The sequence below is a fragment of the Dendrobates tinctorius genome, unplaced genomic scaffold, assembly GCF_039654945.1.
Source record: "Dendrobates tinctorius isolate UK_male_01 unplaced genomic scaffold, ASM3965494v1 ptg000030l, whole genome shotgun sequence".
Lineage (NCBI taxonomy): Eukaryota > Metazoa > Chordata > Amphibia > Anura > Dendrobatidae > Dendrobates > Dendrobates tinctorius.
In genome coordinates this window covers 58,693,567-58,715,766 of record NW_027361698.1, presented here as the reverse complement: position 1 = coordinate 58,715,766, position 22,200 = coordinate 58,693,567, and positions in this window count along the sequence as shown.

Here is a 22,200-nt window from a genome sequence, read left to right as displayed (position 1 = left end):
GTGCAAGTGCCGTTGCGCACAAGTGGGCCGACCATGCTTACTCAGGGCCACAGCACTTGCAATACTTACCTTTCCCTGCTCCACTGCCGTGACGTCTTCCGCCTTTCCTGACAGTGACATTCAGGTTACAGAGCGCGATGACATCACGTCTGTATGCCCTCTACCGAAACAGTACAAGTGCTGAGAGCTTTCAAATGGCAATGCTGAGGAGTCCAGAGTAGAGCAGTGCCCAGCGAGGAGAGGTATTTAATTTTTTTAAATGTTGGGAGCATTTTTTGGGGAACAATATACACTGGAGAATGATATATGGGGCCCATCATTCACTGGAGCATCATCCATTTGGCCCATCATACACTGGAGCATTCCAAATGGGGGACATCAGACACTGGAGCAGCATTTTACGGGGCCCATTATACACTGGAGCATTAGAAATGGGGCCCATTATATATGGAGCATTATTTGGGCCCATAACACACTGGAGCATCGTTCATGGAGACCAACATATACTCCAGCGTTATGTGGAGCTCATCATATACTGTATGGAACATTATTTGTGACCAATTACTCTGTGTGGAGAAATATATGGGGCTTATTATTCTATATGGCGCACTAGGTGGTGGCCATAATATTGTATGGATTAATATACTGTCCGGTTTTTGAGCTATTATAGAAATTAAAATAGATATCAGTCATGTCATGTAAGCAGTGAAGTATTTTTCATTGTACTATACGTATATTTCTGTGCCGTATCGGAGTATTATGAATTGTGGTATGTGTTAAAAGGGCGCACTGACACTCTTTCGCCCAGGGCACACAAAAACCTGGCGCCAGCCCTACCGCCCCACAACTTTAACCAGATAACCCCCAGTTTTCAATGCGTAACTATTATTATAAAGTAAGTTAGGGTTGCCAAGTTTAAGTAATAAGAATTGATGTCGTTGGCATTGAAATGGGCACTGTAGGTGTGTTTACTGTCCTCCACTCCCTGCCGACTTTGCTTCCCCATTGACCTGCATTAGGTTTCGTGTTTCAGTCGGACCCCGACTTTTCCCTATAGTCGGCCGATTTCGGTCGACCCGACTTTTTAGAAAGTCGGGTTTCATGAAACCCGACTCGACCCAAAAAAAGGAAAAGTCGCTCATCTCTTAGTGAGGTTATTAATGGTTGTTTGAGGATTGTTTGGCCACACTAAATGCACTTGGGCACACAAATCATCAACATCCACTGGTTTCATTTACTTCTGAAGTTGTTGATCAATGACGTCCCAGATATGTGCAATAGGAGGATGAATGTGGAGACGCTGCAGGCCATGGTAACATGTTTAGGTCAAACAAGTGGCTCACAGTAGCACAAGCAACATGTGGCCTGGACATGAAATTTTTAAAAACGACTACTGGGAAATGTTGCTCTGAAGACTGCACCACTGGAACCATCACTAAATCAATGTAATGCCAAGTTGTTTGTGTACATGGAATGAAGACTAGAGTGGTCCAGTTATCATATTCATGTCATATTTTCCGTGGTGCCCACCAATATACATATATATATAACCAGTTACTGTAGACGTTGCCACCACATATCTTAGTCCCTGGAAAATGTCTGGTGTGATGGCACTCTGTGAATATTACTTTATGGCATTCCTATATGTCGGATTCAAAGAATGGCGCATAGTGATCCATTCTGTACTTTAATTGATATTAGGTGTCAAATAGGAGCACACATTGCTCTTAAAGGCTATTCTGGTAAAAAGCAAGATGGCAATGGAGGTTTATCCTCCTCAGTAATGAGCCACGCTTTTGACTTGGATACAGTTAAAGTCAGGCATTGGTTTGGAGACCAATTAGGAAATGCCATACAATGAAGAGGCATTTGAAAGAGGCCTTCCTTCATGAGGGAATGTGGAAGTGCCTCAGTAGCTGTTTTTAAACATTATAACAACAGCCTATATGTTGCTCATGCTACTCTGAGCAGCCGGTGTGGCCTAAATGTATTATCATGACTTGCATCATCTTCAATTCTTTCTTCGCTTGAGCACATTTAAAACATCATTGGTTGGCAATTACAAAGCCAGGTGCCAGCAGTGAATATTGATGATTTTCACACCCGAAAGCATTCAGCGAGACAGAACATTAATGACCTCATTGTTAGCATGCCAAGGTATGTAAGTGCATCTATTTCTTGCTCTCAAACTCGATAATGAATAAATCAAAGTGTTTTAAAAACGCTGTTCCCATTTTTTTTCATAATTTTCTTATCATTGACATGTCCATAAATCCTGTCATACTAATAAGTCCTCAACTTTTCCTCTTTACGTTTTACCTTCAGTGTTGGTGAGTGTATTTTGTTTGTATTATTTTTTTATTTTTTAGGATCAAACATATACTCTGGCATTACCAAGGGGGTGTTTTGGGTCCAATCCAGATTTTGTCATGGGAACGATCATAGTCAAGTTGTGTCTCTGCTGCGCATATAGCATTAATCAGTGACAGAACCTTTTGCTCTGTATGGGCCCTTTTATTTGTCGAACTTGCCATATGAGCAACTTTAGTGTGCAAAGAGGTTAATACATAGGATGCATATACAGTCTTTGAGTGGAGGTTCGCTAGCTCAGCTGCACAGTTAATTGTAGGATATAATGAGCATGGAGACATTCAGCATTTAGTATGCACATTACTGTGAAAGCAGAAGCCTCAGTGACTGCTGTCGCCAAATCTTACTGCAGAGGTTTCCCAGTCACTCACACATTTTTGCCTCATGAATCTGATAGCAGCAGATGATAGCTTCCTACTGTACTCATGCCATATCCAGTTAGTGCAGCCAATGTTCATTTGTATTGATGGAAATGTGTAAGTGAAATTGAATTCAACTCAAATATTTAAAAAAAATCTGTTTTCTCTAGAATATCTGTAATTTGTTTTGCGAAATTCAGCTAAATTTTAGCCTACTGGTCGCTATTCTTCTGAACCTTAGAAGTTCAGCAAAGGTTAAAAAATAAAACTAACCTCATCTTTAAGCCTACACTGCTCACTCATTTGACACTTTTTTCACTGTCAAGTTCCACAACTTTACTTTCTTCACTCTAGACTGGGACTTCCAACAGCGACCAGGCCTCAGAACTCACTGCGCTTCATATTCTTGTGATGTACGTTGCAAAATCATGATACAAGGCACGCTCTGCTGTCCTAACACGCACACAACCTGGAGGCCTAAAGTGAAGACATCAGAAATGTGGAGCACAGCAGTGTTAAGAAGAGCTGTGTAGGACCAGACAGTGGGCAGTGGACAGCGATGAGGTGAACACTAGGATTTTTTTAATGCATGCTATAGTTTTTGATTTTCTGGGGTCTAGATTGGAAGGAACATTCAATCCACTCCGAATAACTTTGCTGGAAAATAAATTTTGCAGGAAATCTGTGCGAATTAGCAAATTTTAATTTTGTCAGAATGATTTCTATTTCTTTGCTGTTTTTTTGTAATCTTGACCATGCTTCCTTGTTTGTGCAAGGCACTGATTTCTTAACTTTTTGGACCACTCTAAGGCCGGGGTCACACTAACCGACGCAAAATACGGTCCGTAGTTTACAGGCGTAATACGGATGAATGACCCCTAAATAGTGCTCCGTATGTCATCCATAAGCAAGGTGTGGTTGCGTATTTTGTGCATGTCAGCATCCGTATGTATTCCGTATGGCATCCGTATGGCGAGATTTTCTCGCCGCCTTGCAAAATGGACATATAATGGAGCCCTATGACAGGGTTTCTAACAGAAACGAAATAATAGATATAGACACACAGAATGCATATATATATATATATATATATATATACACACACAAGTCATTGAGATAAACATATATACATATATATATTTATATTTCACAGAGTTCTTCATAGCAGAATAGCCGCTAATTAAATTGCCGGCTTCTATCAAATCATTCCCCAGCCCGACATGAAATGACACATGATTTACATTCAGTAAAGCATTTCATTTCATGTTTTTTAATATGTCCCTGATTAATAATTAGATGAGGGTTTGTGTGGGAGTTGTAGTTGTTATTTTAAGGGGTTAATCGTTTTAAAAAAATGTGTGGGCTTCCCATTTCCCTGTAGCAGTGGCGAATGGGTTAATCTAACAAAGGGTTAATGTCACCTTACAATCGAATGGTGACATTAACCCTTTGTTAGATTACCCCACTCGCCACCACTATAGGGCAATGGGAAGCCCACGTATTTTTTAACGACCTGATGCAAATAACGAAGCTCTTAATTGATTACATTATGAATTTTTTAGATAAAACCTTATTTAAAATTTGTGCTTCACGAGAAGACTGTATTCAGGGGATTGAATAACTCTGATTTGCCAGAAATCCTTAAAGTGGTATTTTGGGTTGAATTTGGAGAACCCACTTATTATATTTGTTGTGCTGAGCTATTTCAATTGTTCTTGTTTGGTTAATTGGAAGTGACGGGAATATGTCAATTTTGTTAATAAACCTAATTTGCACTGGAGGTGGAATAATTGTGTTTGCAACTGTATGTACTATACATGTGAAGTATTTTGTGCATATTTCTGTAAACACATTCTAGACCGTAAAACATATATATGAATTACAAAGAGTACATCTCTACTGCTTTTATTTTCTATGAAGATGTTTAATGCGATTTTCTGTTTGCTTCAAAATGTAATGTAAAATTCCCTTGAATGATTTATGGATCACTAATTTCAATGAGCCCTCAATTTACAGGTAAAATCTCAAATGTACTCTCCACACCAAAAGGTTAGCAAGATCCGTACTGCACTTTATACAGTATCTTCTCTATATAGAACAAGGCTTTACTGCCTTTATCCTAAATCTACAACAAAAATGCAGCAGAGCAAAACATGAAAAAGAAATATATATGTTACAAACTGTATTACCTGTGTCATTCTTGCTCCAAGCAACGAACCATGCCAAAGCAAGTAAAGATCTCAGAAAATGCCATCCCATTATATGTCGCAGTTTATATAGTTCTACGTGATATTTGGATCCTATCATCACTGTGCTCTTCTTAGTGGGATGAATGGTTATATTCTTGCAGACACCATTAACCATATCCTTCTAGGTTTATAAGAACAATAAAAAAACCCCACAATTTTGAAAATGAAAAAACATTACTTTAGGCTGGTTTCACATTCGCGCTTTTTAAGCGCACGCACGGCCGGGGGTAGCTCCGCCCCCGATCCGGCTGTCTGCCCGGCGTGCCCGCCCCTTCCTTGTAGCGCCGCCACCTAGCGCACAGCGGCGCCTGCGATCGGCGCACCCTATCTTTAGCATAGGGTGCGCAGATCGTGCGCAGGCCGTGCGCTAGTTGCGCTTTGACCTGCGCTGCGCACTTTTGACGGTGCGCCGTGCGCGCCAAAATCAAACTTTTCGGATTTTGGCGCGCACGGCGCACCGTCAAAAGTGCGCAGCGCAGGTCAAAGCGCAACTAGCGCACGGCCTGCGCACGATCTGCGCACCCTATGCTAAAGATAGGGTGCGCCGATCGCAGGCACCGCTGTCCGCTAGTAGGCGGCGCTACAAGCAAGGGGCGGGCACGCCGGGCAGAGAGCCGGCTCAGGGGCGGAGCTACCCCCGGCCGTGCGCGCGCTGAAAAAGCGCTAATGTGAAACCGGCCTTATTTAACCTAAAGATTTTTTATTGTTTTAGTGATTAATCTGTTGAAAAAAAATTATTGGTTATCAAACTTACATCCCAGACCATATCTCATTAATAATTTGAGGATAGATTGATAGAAAGTAGAGGATGCGGCAGCACCAGGATCGCTGAGTTGAGTAGGTTATCATGGATCTTGACACAGGAGAGTTGAAGATGCAGCAACACCAGGATAGGTGAGACGAGTTTGTTAATAGGGTAGAGGACAAGGAAAAAGACGTCTCTTGTGAGTGCTGCCAGTATGACATAACCGAGGAGCTGGAGAGGTTTTAGAATAGTTTTAATTAGACAACGCGTTTCGGAGTAGATTTCACTCAATCAGATGCATATCTATATATATAAAAATGAGTGTATGTATGTGTGTATCAGCCACGCCCACTCCACAGAGCAACCAATCACTAAACATCTTTCATTTCATCAGAGCTGTTTAAAAGAAGCTGTAGCTGTGATTGGTTGCTATGAGCAACAGTTTTCCTAGTAGACAGTTGTGGCAACTGAGGTCTATTATTCTTATCATTTCTATGATGTTATCATCCTTCTGTAAAGCTGGAAATGACACAATTTATTACCATGCCAACACAGACCACCCTTTGACACAGACTGCAGGGGGAACCCAGTATCACAGGATAGGATTTGAAACGCAGCCTGGAAACTGTATCACACAGGATTAGATACACAGCCCAGTATCACACAGGATAGGATTAGATACACGACTCAGCAGACAGTATCACACAGGATAGGATTAGATACACGGCTCAGCAGACAGTATCACACAAAAGAGGATTGGATACATGGCACAGCAGACAATAACACATGAGAGGATTAGATACACGGCTCAGCACACAGTGTCACACAGGATAGGATTAGACACATGGCTCAGCACACAGTATCACACAGAATAGGATTAGATACACTGCTCAGCAGACAGTATCACACAGGATAGGATTAGATACACAGCTCAGCAGACTGTATCACATAGGATAGGATTAGATACACGGCTCAGCAGACAGTATCACACAAGAGAGGATTAGATACATGGCACAGCAGACAATAACACACATGAGAGGATTAGATATACGGCTCAGGAGACAGTATTACACAGGAGAGGATTAGATACACGGCTCAGTAAACAGTGTCACACAGGATAGGATTAGATACATGGCTCAGCACACAGTATCACACAGTATAGGATTAGATACATGGCTCATACACAATGTGACACACAGGATAGGATTAGATACATGGCTCAACAGACAGTATCACACAGGATAGGATTTGATACACAGTTCAGCAGCCAGAATCACACAGGATAGGATTACATACACGGCTCAGCAGATGGTATCACACAGGATAGGATTAGATACACGGTTCAGCAGTCAGGATCACACAGGATATGATTAGATACACGGCTCAGCAGACAGTATCACGCAGGATAGGATTAGATACACAGCTCAGCAGACTGTATCACACAGGATAGGATTAGATACACAGCTCAGCAGACAGTATCACACAGGATAGGATGAGATACATGTCTCAGCAGTCAGTATCACACAGGATAGGATTAGATACACGGCTCAAACACAAAGTGTCACACAGGATAGGATTAGATACATGGCTCAGCACACAGTATTACACAGGATAGGATTAGATACACAGCTCAGCAGACTGTATCACACAGGATAGGATTAGATACACAGCTCAGCAGACTGTATCACACAGGATAGGATTAGATACATGCCTCAGCAGTCAGTATCACACAGGATAGGATTAGATACACAGCTCAGCAGTCAGTAACACACAGGATAGGATTAGATACATAGCTCAGCAGACAGTATCACACAGGATAGGATTAAATACAAGACTCAACAGAGTATCACACAGGATAGGATTAGATGCACGGCTCAGCAGACAGTATAACACAAGAGAGGATTAGAAACACGGCTCAGCAGACAATAACACACAGGATAGGATTAGATGCACAGCTCAGCAGTCAGTATCACAATGGATAGGATTAGATACACAGCTCAGCAGACTGTATCACACAGGATAGGATTAGATACAAAGCTCAGCAGACTGTAACACATAGGATAGGATTAGATACACAGCTCAGCAGACTATATCACACAGGATAAGATTAGATACAAGGCCCAGCAGACAGTATCACACTGGATAGGATTAGATACACAACTAAGCACACAGTATCAAACAGGATAGGATTAAATACATGGCTCAACAGACAGTATCACACAGGATAGGATTAGATACACTACTCAGCAGACAGTATCACACAGGATAGGATTAGATGCACGGCTCAGCAGACTGTATCACACAGGATAGGATTAGATACACGGCTCAGCAGACAGTATCACACAGGATAGGATTAGATACATGGCTCAGCAGACAGTATCACACAAGAGAGGATTAGATACATGGCACAGCAGACAATAACACACATGAGAGGATTAGATATACGGCTCAGGAGACAGTATTACACAGGAGAGGATTAGATACACAGCTCAGTAAACAGTGTCACACAGGATAGGATTAGATACATGGCTCAGCACACAGTATCACACAGTATAGGATTAGATACATGGCTCATACACAATGTGACACACAGGATAGGATTAGATACATGGCTCAACAGACAGTATCACACAGGATAGGATTTGATACACAGTTCAGCAGCCAGAATCACACATGATAGGATTAGATACACGGCTCAGCAGATGGTATCACACAGGATAGGATTAGATACACGGTTCAGCAGTCAGGATCACACAGGATAGGATTAGATACATGGCACAGCAGACGGTAAGAGACAGGATATGATTAGATACACAGCTCAGCAGACTGTATCACACAAGATAGGATTAGATACACAGCTCAGCAGACAGTATCACACAGAATAGGATTAGATACACGGCTCAGTAGACTGTATCACACAGGATAGGATTAGATATACAGCTCAGCAGACAGTGTTACACAGTATAGTATTAAATACACATCTCAGCAGACAGTAACACACAGGAAAGAATTAGATACACAACTCAGCAGACAGTGTCACAAAGGATAGAATTAGATACACAGCACAGGAGACAGTATCACACAGGATAGAATTAGGAACACAGCTCAGCAGACACTATTACAAAGGACAGAATTAGATACACAGCTCAGCAGATGGTATCACACAGGAAAGGATTAGATACCCAGCTCAGCAACAGGATGTGCCAAAAAAGAGGACATTTCTCATTCCATGATTTCCACTCTTTCCATCTGGTTTGCCTTTTGATTTTAAACGCCTCCAGGTTCCACTTTGACTGGCATTTGCAATGTCCATTAAAAAGGCTCAAGGACAGTCCTTGAAAGTAGTAGAGATCGATTTGCAATCTCCATGCTTTTCTCATGGTCAACTTTTCATGGCCTGTTCAAGAGTTGGAACTGCCAAAAATCTGTTCATCTTTGCACCGAAAGGAAAAACCAAAAATGTTGTTTATCAAAAGGCTCTTGAATGAGTTGAAAATAAAATACTATCAATACTTAGGTAATCGTTTAGTTAATTTGTGTTGCAAATCTGTAGTGTTGAATATATGATGTGAAATGTTTTTATGTGTAATATAATCCATATAAAATATTACAACTAACCACAGTTAGTTACTATGCCCGTTCAACGCCAGGCTCTTCAGCTAGTAAATGGAAATAAACTTTAATCTAAAATACACAGCTGAATATGATGTAAATATATCACCAGATCCATGTAGCAGCAAAGTAAAATTTAACTATTTAAAACCACTAGTAAAAGACTATTACATTAGCAATCATTTATAGGATTACTAACAAAATGAAAAAATATTTGTATGCATAAAAATTATAAAAAACATATATAATGGTAATATTAACATTTTCTGTAAATTTGTTTAAACCTTTTGGAGTTACAGCGCAAGTTTGAAAATTGAAAAGGTTTCATGGTTGATCTGTCTCAGAAAACGATTTTTAGTGTTTGTGGGTAGAGATGAGCAAGACGAGGTGGGTGAGGGATCAGTGCAGGGCCCCTTTGCTGGGAGCCCTGATGCCACATGCAACACCTCTACCTGCTTTCATGCTGAGCCACACTCACGTGGCACAAATATCAGTTTTCTAGACTACTATTGTCAGAAAAATTTAATGATAATAAAACGGGTAGTTGATCCAGCAAATACAATAGAATGGAGGCCTGAAATATCACAATTTGTAGCCCACAGATAGATCAGGCACCTGACCAAGATACCAGACTGTTCAATATGTGGTCTGTACTTCTTTATTTTTTTTGCCCAGCTAAATTGTGTTAACAAGTAGGCTAAGAAACAACGAAAACAAATTCTATGGAGGCCTGAAATGGCACAATTTTGAGCGCAATGATATGCCATCCGTGTGGTGGATAAAACCCGGTGTAAAATATCTGCCCAGTAGCTAAATATTTTTTTGGCAGCTAAGAATCTTTTGGGCAGCAAAATGGTGTCAAGAAATTCTATAAGACACTCCAAAAAAATGTAACAGTATCACAAAAATATCAGAAATTTCGTCGCACTCAGATGTGATGGCTGGGATGGGCAACCCTGTTTAAAATAGCTGGATTTTCATGCTGTACTATGAAAATGATCTGGCTGTATTATGTAGTATCAACATGCAAATGGAGAAAAAAGGGGGCTCTGGATTGCTGGATAGGCAGCAGCAGCAGAAAGTAATGGAATGGACCCTCTTGATGTATGCAATGAAATATGCCACAAGCTATGCCTGCATGCTACTGATATCTATATAGCCACATACACTCCCTGTCTACCTAACACTGCAATCTATATACCGCGTAATAAGTCCTTAGAAGGACTGTTGGTTTAGCTGGATATGTGGATTCAACAATGGTATGCCCACACTAACTAATAAAAGCACAAATCTTTCCCTATGTCAGCAGCAACTCTTCCTACACTGTCTGATTCCAGAGGCAACTGCACTGAGCAGGTCGAAGCCAGGTCTGATATAGACCTGATGACACTTTGCGGCCAGCCAATCACTGTAATACCTCAAAAAATATGGCTGTGGCATTACAGTGTGTGGCAGACAATACCTACATGTTGATGGCCTCTTCAAGAGTGCTAAACTTTCAGGGCAGGGATTCGAGCTTCTGCCGAATAATCACGGAAATGCTCGGTGCTCGCCGAGTACTGTGAATACAGCATTACTCGGGTGAGTACCGAGTAGTGGCGAGCATGTTCACTCATCACTAATCAATACCCCTCCACAGAGATATAGACTTTAGGAGAGAATTCACATTAGGTTCCCATAGAGTTGTAGACTTTCTAAGAGAAGATTGGCATTAGATTAGGTCCTGGAAATGAGAATCGCCTTAACATGGCTATCAGGTACACATGAATTGGCCAATTTGTGTGCTAAGCATTCTCAATTTTTCATATTTCTTGTGCAGTATTGCAATTCAATTTTCATAATTCATGTTTGCATGCTGTAGCGCTACAGAGTGCTACCTTGTTTGTTTGACTGTATATGAGTTGGTGACTCTAGGTAGGCACCTGTTCACACCTAATTCATGTTTGGATGTGACAGTCTGGGTCATCCTCATTGAGATGCTGCAGCATTACCTAATATCCGCCGAAGGGATGTTCGACTGATGTCAGATCGGTGTGCTGAATTTGCAGAATAGGCAAAATAAAAATGGGAACATGATCCTCAGTTTACATAGAACATTATGTTCAGTAATGAGGCAAATTTTTTTGGTGGGCCATTTATATGGATATGGTGTCAGTTTTCTTTCATAGGGTGTCTTGCATTGAAATCTGATGCAATGAACTGAGTACTGTGTTCACCAGATATCAACACCATTTCTATCCGCTCCTCAAGTGTTAACCTCTGTGACATGTCAATGGCTGTAAACAAAGCGAAGCTTGGAAATAACTCATGAAAGAATAAAGTTACGTTAAAACCAAGCACACCATTGTTTTTCTTGTGAAATTCCCAATAAGTTTGATGTGCCTGCGTCTGGCTGTGGCATTACAGTGTGTGGTAGACAATACCTACATGTTGATGGCCTCTTCAAGAGTGCTAAACTTGCAGGGCGAGGATTCGAGCTTCCGCCAAATAATCACGGAATAATCACAATATCCAGGTTCCCCGCATCATGTTCCCACATGCTTTATGTATCCCTCTGTGTCTGTACTGTTACACACTTAACATTATGGCTGGTCCATACAATCAGGGCAACTGTTACCACCCACCTTTCGTGTCTACCTCTTTCCTCATAGACTGTAAGCTTTTTTTTTTTATTTTTATAATTATCAGTTTTCTTTTTATTTGTTTTTATATATGTTTTAATTAATTATTTAACCGGTGTGTAGACCGGATAGAGTATATAAGATCTACCCATGGACAAAGCTGCGTATCATGATTAAGAGTGCTTAGCCACTGGAAACGCGTAGATCGATCGCATGCCTTGTAATTCATGCTGGCTTTTAAACCTCATTTCCATTGAGTGAATAAAGAATATTTTTCACTACATCGTGGAGCTGGACAAAGTTTTTTTCTCATTGCCTTGGATTGTGCGCTTTGACACAGCGGTCTCGTGCTCCGATGTTGGAATGTTATGTCTGGTGAGCTGGATTTGTATCCTGATTTATTGCTTCAAGTGTCTCCGTGCACCCAGATGCTTCCCTTCCCTATTTCACAAGAGGTTTTAAAGTAAGTGCTGGCATTATAAAAGACTTTCTTATTTGGCTATTTAACCATGGAAAATGAAGCTAGACAGAATAAAGCTGCCAAACTGTTTGCTGGGTTTACCGCTGAATCTGCACATGTTTCAACAAGCTCGAATGTGGAGCTAGAGGATTTGTTAGCACTTATGCTGAAGGAAAATCGGATATGGTGGAATGTGAGTTCATTAAGAAATTACAGAGATAAAAATATTATTCCAAGAGGACTTAGAGTTAAAAAAGTCCCTAGTACAGTGTACTCAGATGGATTTGTACAAGAATGGAATAATATATTATCAGACTGCTCCTTGAAATTGATTTCCCTAATCATAAGAAATGAAGAAACTCTCTTGCAAGATTTACAAAAAGAAATTGATATTTTGAAATCAAATGCGCAAGATAAATTATCGAAAGAAGTTTATGAGGAATTTTTGCACAATACTACTATCAAAATCAATAAAACTGAGGAAAAGATTATGGATACTAAAAATCGTAAACTGGAGCGTGATCTATCTGATTATTCCAAAGAGCAGGTGTACGAATGGGGGAGATGGGAAAATGCTAACAAGTCTCCCAGGTCTATACTATGAAGACCTAAACGACACACCAGTGCTAATCAAACTACCCGACAAGTGACTTTCAGTTCATCTGATGCTGAAACTTCGAATGGAGCTACATCAGACTCTGACATGGATGTGACGAAGCAGTCAAAAAACTCATATTACAAGAGAAACAGATCCAGAAAAAAAGGAGAAAGGGAAGGAAGCATAGGAGCATCAAGAATAACGCAAAGATATCATCTGAGGAATCCATGTTAGGTGACTTTGATGTTATTAATTTTTCATCATTGAATCTAACTGCTGATCAACGTGAGTTACTTTCATTTGGACTTTCTTTTGTTCCTAGTTGTAATTTTAATCTTTTCTCCACAATATGTGATGTTAATAGATTTATTAGGAATATCACTTTGAAATTGCATTTTGAAGATAACCCTGATATTATTGTGGAAAATGATGTGAATTTTGAAAATACTTACAGCAATTGTTCCTTTCCAGAACAAATGTCTATCATCAATTTGCAGGCTTTACAAAATGAAAGCGTGCCAAATGTTGATATTGCTGCTTCTTTAACAAAAGGCATGAGTATTCCTAATCCAAACTATTATCCGGTTAAAGCAAGGAGACCTGTGATGGATAGGTTTCAAAGTGCTGTTGAAAATTATCTTAGATTATTATCTGAAAAAACGCATGGTGTAAATTGTGCCTGCAGTAACTTGAGGCCGTCCCTGAAAAAAGCATTGTTAGAACTGAAGGCAAATGAAAATATTATAATAAAGAATTCAGATAAGGGTGGATCGATTGTCCTTATGAATAGAGATGATTATGTGAACTGGGTTGAAAATATGCTTAATGACCCCATGATTTATAAACGTATTTTAGAGAATCCTTCTCTTAATATCAAAGAGCGTATTTTTCAGATTATTGATGAGGGCTTTTGTATGGGTTTTATCACTATGAGAGAGAGGGATTATCTAAAGGTGTTAAATCCAGTTACACCAACGCTTTATGCGTTACCAAAAAACCCATAAAAAAAGCTTTCCCCCACCTATGAGACCGATTTTATCAGGGATAGGATCTGTGAGTGAGAAACTAGGGGAATGGTTAGATCTGCTTCTACAACCCTTGGTTCAGAGGGTCCCTGGTTTTATTAGAGACAGTACAGAAGTATTAAACTCAATGGATGGTTTAATCTGGGATTCCAAATTCTCATGGATGACTACTGATGTTGTTTCTCTCTACACATCGATTCCACACACAGTAGCAATTAATGCATTAAAATTCCATCTACAAAAATATAGTAATTTCTCGTGTGACTTCCAAGATTTCATCTTGGATGTCACTTTTTTGTTGATTTCCAACAATTATTTCATATTCAATGAGAATTACTATATACAAGTAAATGGCGTATCCATGGGAGCTAAATATTCCCCTTCCCTAACAAATCTCGTTATGAGTTGGTGGGAAGAAATGTATATCTACAATCTTGATAATCCTTACACTGATTGTATACAGTTTTACGGTAGATACATTGATGATATTGTCATTATTTGGAAATCAGATATAATAACAGTACAGAAGTTTGATGCGTATATCAATTGCAATTCTCTAAATCTAAGATTTTTAACACGACATGAAAAGACCACTATTTATTTTTTGGATTTAAATCTGACTGGCATACCCAATAAATCCGTTATTACTCATACATATTGTAAGGAGACAGCTGGGAACACAATTCTCCATGCAAAAAGTCATCACCCCAGGCACACAATTAAGGGTATACCTGTGGGTGAAATGACGCGTGCTAAGAGAAATTGTAGTTGTCCCTCTGATTATAAAAAAGAAGTTTCTGACATTAGACAACGTTTGGGTAGGAGAGGTTATGATCGATGGAGTCTAGACAGGGCTGCAAAGATTGTTTCAAAAAAATCTCATTTTAAAGACTCGCATAAACTGTCCAAAAATTCTGCTAATCCTATAACAATGGTGTTACAATTTAGTAATCAGTTTTCCAATATTAAAAAAATAGTTGAGGATAACCTGGCAATTTTAAAAGAAGATTCTGATATTGAAAAAATAATAAAAAAAGGACTAAGGATAGTTTCCAGAAAAGCACCATCCTTAAAAAATAGTTTATCACCAAGTTTTCTTTGTACTCGGCAAGAACATACGAGCAATTGGTTGAAAACGAGAGGTTTTTTTTAAATGTGCTGCCAGTCAGTGCAAGATGTGTACCTATACCAAAAGGTGTGATAAATTTGGAGATTTTGATGACAGTAATCTATTTGACATCAAGGATTTCATAAACTGCAACACCAAAAATGTAGTTTATATCATGGAATGTACTTCATGTCGACTAAAATATGTGGGTAGCACAAAACGCACGTTAAAAACTAGAATTGGATAACACATTCTCGATATAGAGAATGCTAATATGAATAGAAACATATCGCAGCTCTCCCGACATTTTATTGAGACTCATAGTAAAAAACTGGACTCATTGAAAGTATATGGGATTGAGAAAGTCCACAATTGGATTAGAGGTGGGACTTAGAACCTGTGCTTAGGAATAGGGAGGCGTGGTGGATGTTCAAATTAAACACCAGTATGCCGCGAGGCTTGAATAAGAGAAAAGACACCATGCTCTTTTATTAGACTAGCACGTATTAACCCTTTCCTTTTTGAAATATCTAGTTTATTACACGTATAATGAATACTCATGTTTTGATTAAATATATATTAAAACATGGGAATATGGCAGTTTTTTGCAAGGTGTTTCATAGAGTCATTTTGAGTGCACCGAACTGCATCTTCATGCCGCCCTTTGAATTTGCATGTTTAAAATATAAAAATTAAAATATTTGACATAATTTTGTGTTGACTAGTTACCTAGGAAATACTTCATCTATTTGGGAAAGTCCATGATAATATTGAAGTTTTCCATCCTTCTTTCTTGAGAAAGTCTATGATAACAACTTTTCAACAAATGTATCAGAACGGATTTTTTTGATTGGTGTATGAAGGTGAATAAAAGATTTAATTGTTTTTTCTGGCTGTGTATATAAATAAAAAAATTATATACACTGAAAAAATTATTTAGAACAGTGCAAATTGGAGTTTTCCATCTTCTCTTTAAACGATTATATTATGGCTGTGTGCACATTTGGTGCGTTAATTGAAATAGTCCCCAAAAAAATCTTTTTATTTATGATCCCTTTCTTTCTCTTTTCTTTGTACATATGTGTATACTAAAAAAAATGGTTTGTTGTGCTAATATTAACATTGCACAAAAAAAGAAATAAAAACTTGACATGTAATTGAAAACCGCATGCATCTTGAAAAAATTGTATTTATGTAAATTTTACTGTTGTGAATGGTTGCAACATTGAGATCTGTTATGTTTCTCTTCTATTTCAGAAGTTGCTTCATTTTTTCATGGATAATAATAAGAGAATAATAAATAAAAATTAAGAAATAAAACAAAAAAAAAGATAAAATGCTACTGAAGGCGATAATATTGTATCTTAATGATTCAAATTGCTATATTTAATTGTGATATTTTTTGAAAATTATAATTATCAGTTTTCTCTTTATTTGTTTTTATATATGTTTTAATTAATTATTTAACCGGTGTGTAGACCGGATAGAGTATATAAGATCTACGAATGGACAAAGCTGCGTATCATGATTAAGAGTGCTTAGCCACTCGAAACGCGTAGATCGATCGCATGCCTTGTAATTCATGCTGGCTTTTAAACCTCATTTCTATTGAGTGAATAAAGAATATTTTTCACTACATCGTGGAGCTGGACAAAGTTAGTCATCTAAGCAGGAGATTGAGCTGAACCGGAAAAATTCCAGATCAGTGGTGCTAACATCTTTGTGTGTTTCAGAATTTGAAAGTTGTGAGAGGTCACAAGAATAGGCTAGAGATAGAAGCTGGGATGCAGTTGGGGAGTTGGAGCTGTTGAAGTCTCCCAGGATAAGGGTTAGAATCATAGAATCATAGAATCGTAGAGTTGGAAGGGACCTCCTGGGCCATCTGGTCCAACCCCCTGCTCAAAGCAGGATTCGCTAAATCATCCCAGTCAGATGTCTGTCCAGCCTCGGTTTGAAGACTTCCATTGAAGGAGAACTCACCACTTCTCGTGGCAGCCTGTTCCACTCATTGATCACTCTAACTGTCAAAAAGTTTTTTCTAATATCTAATCTGTGTCTCCTCCCATTCAGTTTCATCCCATTGCTTCTAGTCTTTCCTTGTGCAAATGAGAATAAAGTTGATCCTTCTACAATGTGACAGCCCTTTAGATATTTGTAGACAGCTATTAAGTCTCCTCTCAGTCTTCTCTTTTGCAAACTAAACATTCCCAAATCCTGCAACCTTTCCTCATAAGACAGGGTTTGCAGACCGGTCACCATTCTGGTCGCTCTTTTCTGAACTTGCTCCAGTTTGTTGATGTCTTTTTTAAAATGTGGTGCCCAAAACTGGACACAATATTCCAGATGAGGTCTGACCAAAGAGGAGTAGAGGGAAATAATGACTTCACGTGATCTAGACTGTATGCTTCTGTTAATACATCCTAGAATTGCATTTGCTTTTTTTGCTGCTGCATCACACTGTTGACTCATATTCAGTCTGTGATCTATTAGTATACCCAAGTCTTTTTCACATGTGCTGTCACTTAGCCCTATTCCTCCCATTCTATATATGCTTTTTCCATTTTTATTGCCCAGATGTAGTACTTTGCATTTCTCCCTGTTAAAAACCATTCTGTTAGTTGCTGCCCACTTCTCCAGTTTATTTAAATCTTTTTGAATCCTCTCTCTCTCTTCTCTAGTATTAGCTATCCCTCCTAGCTTTGTGTCATCAGCAAATTTAATCAGTTTACCCTCAATTCCTTCATCTAAATCGTTGATAAAGATGTTGAACAATACAGGGCCCAGGACAGAGCCCTGTGGTACCCCACTTGAGACATTCTTCCAACTGGATGTGCAGCCATTTACGACCACTCTTTGGGTCCGATCACTAAGCCAGTTATGAATCCACCTAACAGTTGCCTTGTCCATTCCATACTTAATCATTTTTTCAATAAGGATTGTATGAGAGACTTTGTCAAATGCTTTGCTGAAGTCAAGATATACTTTATCTACAGCATTTCCTTGATCCACCCAATCAGTGATACCGTCATAGAAGGAAATTAAGTTAGTCTGACATGACTTATTAGTTACAAACCCATGCTGACTCTGTTTAATCACTTCATTCTTATCCAGGTATTGACATACATGTTGTTTAATAATTTGTTCAAAGATCTTTCCTGGTATAGAAGTCAGACTCACCGGCCTATAGTTACCTGGGTCCACCTTCTTCCCCTTTTTGAAGATAGGAACAACATTTGCTCTTCTCCAGTCTTCTGGCACTTCTCCTGTTCTCCAAGAATTTTCAAAGATTATAGAGAGGGGTTCAAAAATTTCTTCTGCTATCTCCTTCAGTACTCTGGGGTGTAATTCATCTGGACCTGGAGACTTGAATTCATTTAGGCTAGCTAAGTGTTTCCTCACTATCTTTCTGTTTATAGATATCCTGGATTCTTCTATTCCCTTAATAGGACAGTGAATAACAGTTGATGTTACATTTCCTTTCTGAGAGAAAACAGATGCAAAATAGGAATTTAAAAGTTCAGCCTTCTCAACATCCTGTCTTACCATTTCATCATTTTCATCCTGTAAAAATCCTATAGCATCTTTGACTTTTCTTTTACTTTTGACATATCCCCAAAATCCTTTATTATTGCTTTTGACATCTCTTGCAAGCCTCAATTCATTTTCAGCTTTAGCTAATCTGATTTGTGCCCTGCAGGTTCTGCAGACAGCATTATATTCTTCTTTAGATATGCCTCCCTCTTTCCATTTTATAAACATTTTTTTCTTCCTTTTTAGCATGTGCTTAAGTTCTGTGTTCATCCATCCTGGTTTCCTTAACTGCTTCCTATTCTTCCCTCTTTTCGGAATTGTTAACAACTGTGCTTTGAGAATTTCATTTTTCAAGATTTCCCATCCTTCCTGGACATTTTTGTCTTTAAGGATATCCAGCCATTGGATCCCTCCAATTCTCTTTCTGAATCCCTTAAAATCTGCCTTTCTGAAATCTAACCTTGACATCTGAGTCTTCACAGGTCTTCCGCCTCTAGTTATCCAAAATTCTAAAATAGCATGGTCGCTACCTCCTAGGGTCCCAGCCACTTTTACCTCCTCAACCATTTCCTCCCTGTTTATAAGGATTAGATCCAAGGTAGCAGTTCCCCTTGTTTTCTCCCTTACCTTTTGGAAGATAAAGTTGTCAGCAAGAGAGGATAAGAATTTCCTTGACCTGTTAGTTTTGCCTGAGAGAGATTCCCAATATTGTCAATATTGTCAATATTGTCAATATTGAGGACATGAAGTGTGGCCGCAATGCATAAAAGTGGTCAAGGAAGTGGGTGGGTGAACCTGGGGGCCGGTATATGACTAATACGCTGAGGGAGATGGGATGGAATACCCTAAGGCAGTGTGCACACACTGCGGATTCTGCTGCGGTTCCGCAGCGGTTTTTGTCCTGCGGAACCGCTGCAGTTTCTGCTGTGGTGTACAATACAATTGTTGTCTATGAGAAATAAAAACCGCTGTGCACATGCTGCAGAAAAAAACGCACAGAAAAGCTACGGTTTATTTTCCGCAGCATGTCAATTCTTTCTGCGTTTCTGCTGCGGTTCCGCACCCATAGGATTTCATGGACTGAGTAAAATCCGCATAAAAACCGCAGATCTAAAAAGATCTGCGGTTTTTTGTGCGGATTGGGTGTAAAAAGCCGCAGCAGAATGGGGAGAAATGATGTCAAGGCAGGAGGAAGTGTAGTGTGTGGGCGGAGTATAGTGTGCAGTGACAAGATTTCTTGGAAGATGGACAGCTACCGTCGCATGGAGATGGACGTGGGGCATTTGATAGACTTGGTATGTATGTATGTTTGTATGTATTTATATATGTATGTGTCTGTCTGTGTACGTCTCCATGCGACGGTAGTGCGACAATTGTGCTCAATCGCCGCATGGGCCTGCTGCTCCCATCCGGCCATGTGATGGGAAAGTAGGCCCTGCGGCCACCGAGCACAATTGTACAGTGTTAAACACAAAACACATAACATACATGTAACAGACATTACATACAACATACATGTAACAGACATGACATACAACACAAAACATATACTATATACTCACCATCCAGGCCCGGCCATCTTGTTCCCAGAAGCCCTCGCTCCCCTCGTTGGTGAATAAATAAAAAAAAAATCATTTCCCCAACAAAAATCATGTCCACCGAAAATAACCAAAAAACAAAGGTCCCACGGCAATCTAGGATGTTTTCTGGCGATACACCGCCATTCGGGCGAGTTTCCCGTTGTTCGGCTGCTCCGGGACCTCGATTTACGGCACTATAGCTGCGTGTGAACTTTCCCTCGCAGCAGTGCCGTAAATGAGGTTACCGGAGTCACTGAACTCTGGTAAACTCTAGGCACATGCGCAGTTACACACTGCAGGAGCAGAGCTGTTGACATGGAGAATGGTCACATCTGCTGATGTGACTTTTCTCCATGATTGATCGACGTGGGACACTCGTTTAAATGGACTGCGACGGAACGGTAGGTATATAATTGGTTTGTTATTTTATTTTTCTCTAGGTGATCGATGGCATCGCAAATGGAATGAGCGTGCAATAAAAGATTGTCAAAAACAGTGGTTTTTATTTGATTAAAAATTTTTATTTAATGTGTCTGTGTGTTTTTTTTTCTATTCTTTAATATTGGATTAATAATGGATCGGCGTCTAATTGACGCCTCTCCATTATTAACCGGGCTTAATATCACCGTTCAAAGGTGACATTAACCCCTTTATTACCCCACATCCCGCCGATGTGGTGCGGGAGTGGGAAGAGAGGGGCTAAGTGCCAGAATTGGCGCATCTTATTGATGCGCCATTTCTGGGGTTGCTGCTGCTTGATATTTGTAGCCAGGGGGGGGCAATATCCATGACCCCTTCCTCGGCTATGAATGTCAGCCAGCAGCTGTCTGCGTAGCCTTTCTGGCCCTAAAATATGGGGGACCCCCACGTCATTTTTTTTTGGGGGGTCCCCCTTTTTTTTAGAGCCAGAATGGCAACGCAGACAGCTGCGGGCTGATCTTCATAGCCTGGGAAAGGGGACATGGATATTAACCCCTTCCCAGGTTGGAAATATCAGTTTGCAGTTGTCTGCTTAGTCTTTCTGGCCCTAAAATATGGGGGACCCCCACGTCATTTTTTTAGGGGGGTCCCCCTTTTTTTTTAGAGCCTGAATGGCTGCGCAGACAGCTGCGGCCATATATGTACCACCTGGTTAAGGGGACCAGGATTACTCCTTAACAGGTTGTACATATCAGCCTGCAGCTGTCTGCATAGGCTTTGGGGCCAAAAATATAGGGGGAACAGCACGTAATTATTTTAGTTTTTGGTTACTTTTTTTATAGCAAGATAAGCTACGCACAAATACCCTGTTCCCTGGCTTGAGATATTAGGCCGCAGCTGTCTGCTTTGCCTTTCTGAGCCTAAAATATAGGGGGACCCCACGTCAATAGTTTTTTAGGCCTCCCCTGAATTTTAGAGCCAGAAAAGAAACGCATACAACTGTGGCCAATCAGAGCCTCGAAACAGGCCATGTTTATGAACCCCAACCCAGCCTCCATTTACCATCCCATAGTTGTCTGCTTTGCCTTTCTGGCACCAAAATATAGGGGGGACGTTGCGTCTACACACAAGTTTGCACTCAAAAAGGAAACGCAGACAACTGCGGGCTGATATTAATAGCCTATGAAAAGGCCATGGGTATTATCCCCTCACTCACATTCTAAAAATATGAAGCCGCTAACGTATGGCTATTTTTTTAGCTATACAATATCAGTGCTCACTACCTAAATTAGTTGTTAAACATTTTACTTTGGCTAATAAAAACAAATATAACAGAATTCTAAACTTGTACCTCAAAAATTACATGATTTTAACACATTATGTTACAAAGAAAATTATGTCTGGGGATTAGGTTTACTTTGGGTTAGGCATGTGATTATGGTTAGGCCATGGGTAGGGCTTATATGTAAATGTTTGTTTTTTAGATTTTTATTAGTGTAACTGATATAGTTCCTAATTCCAT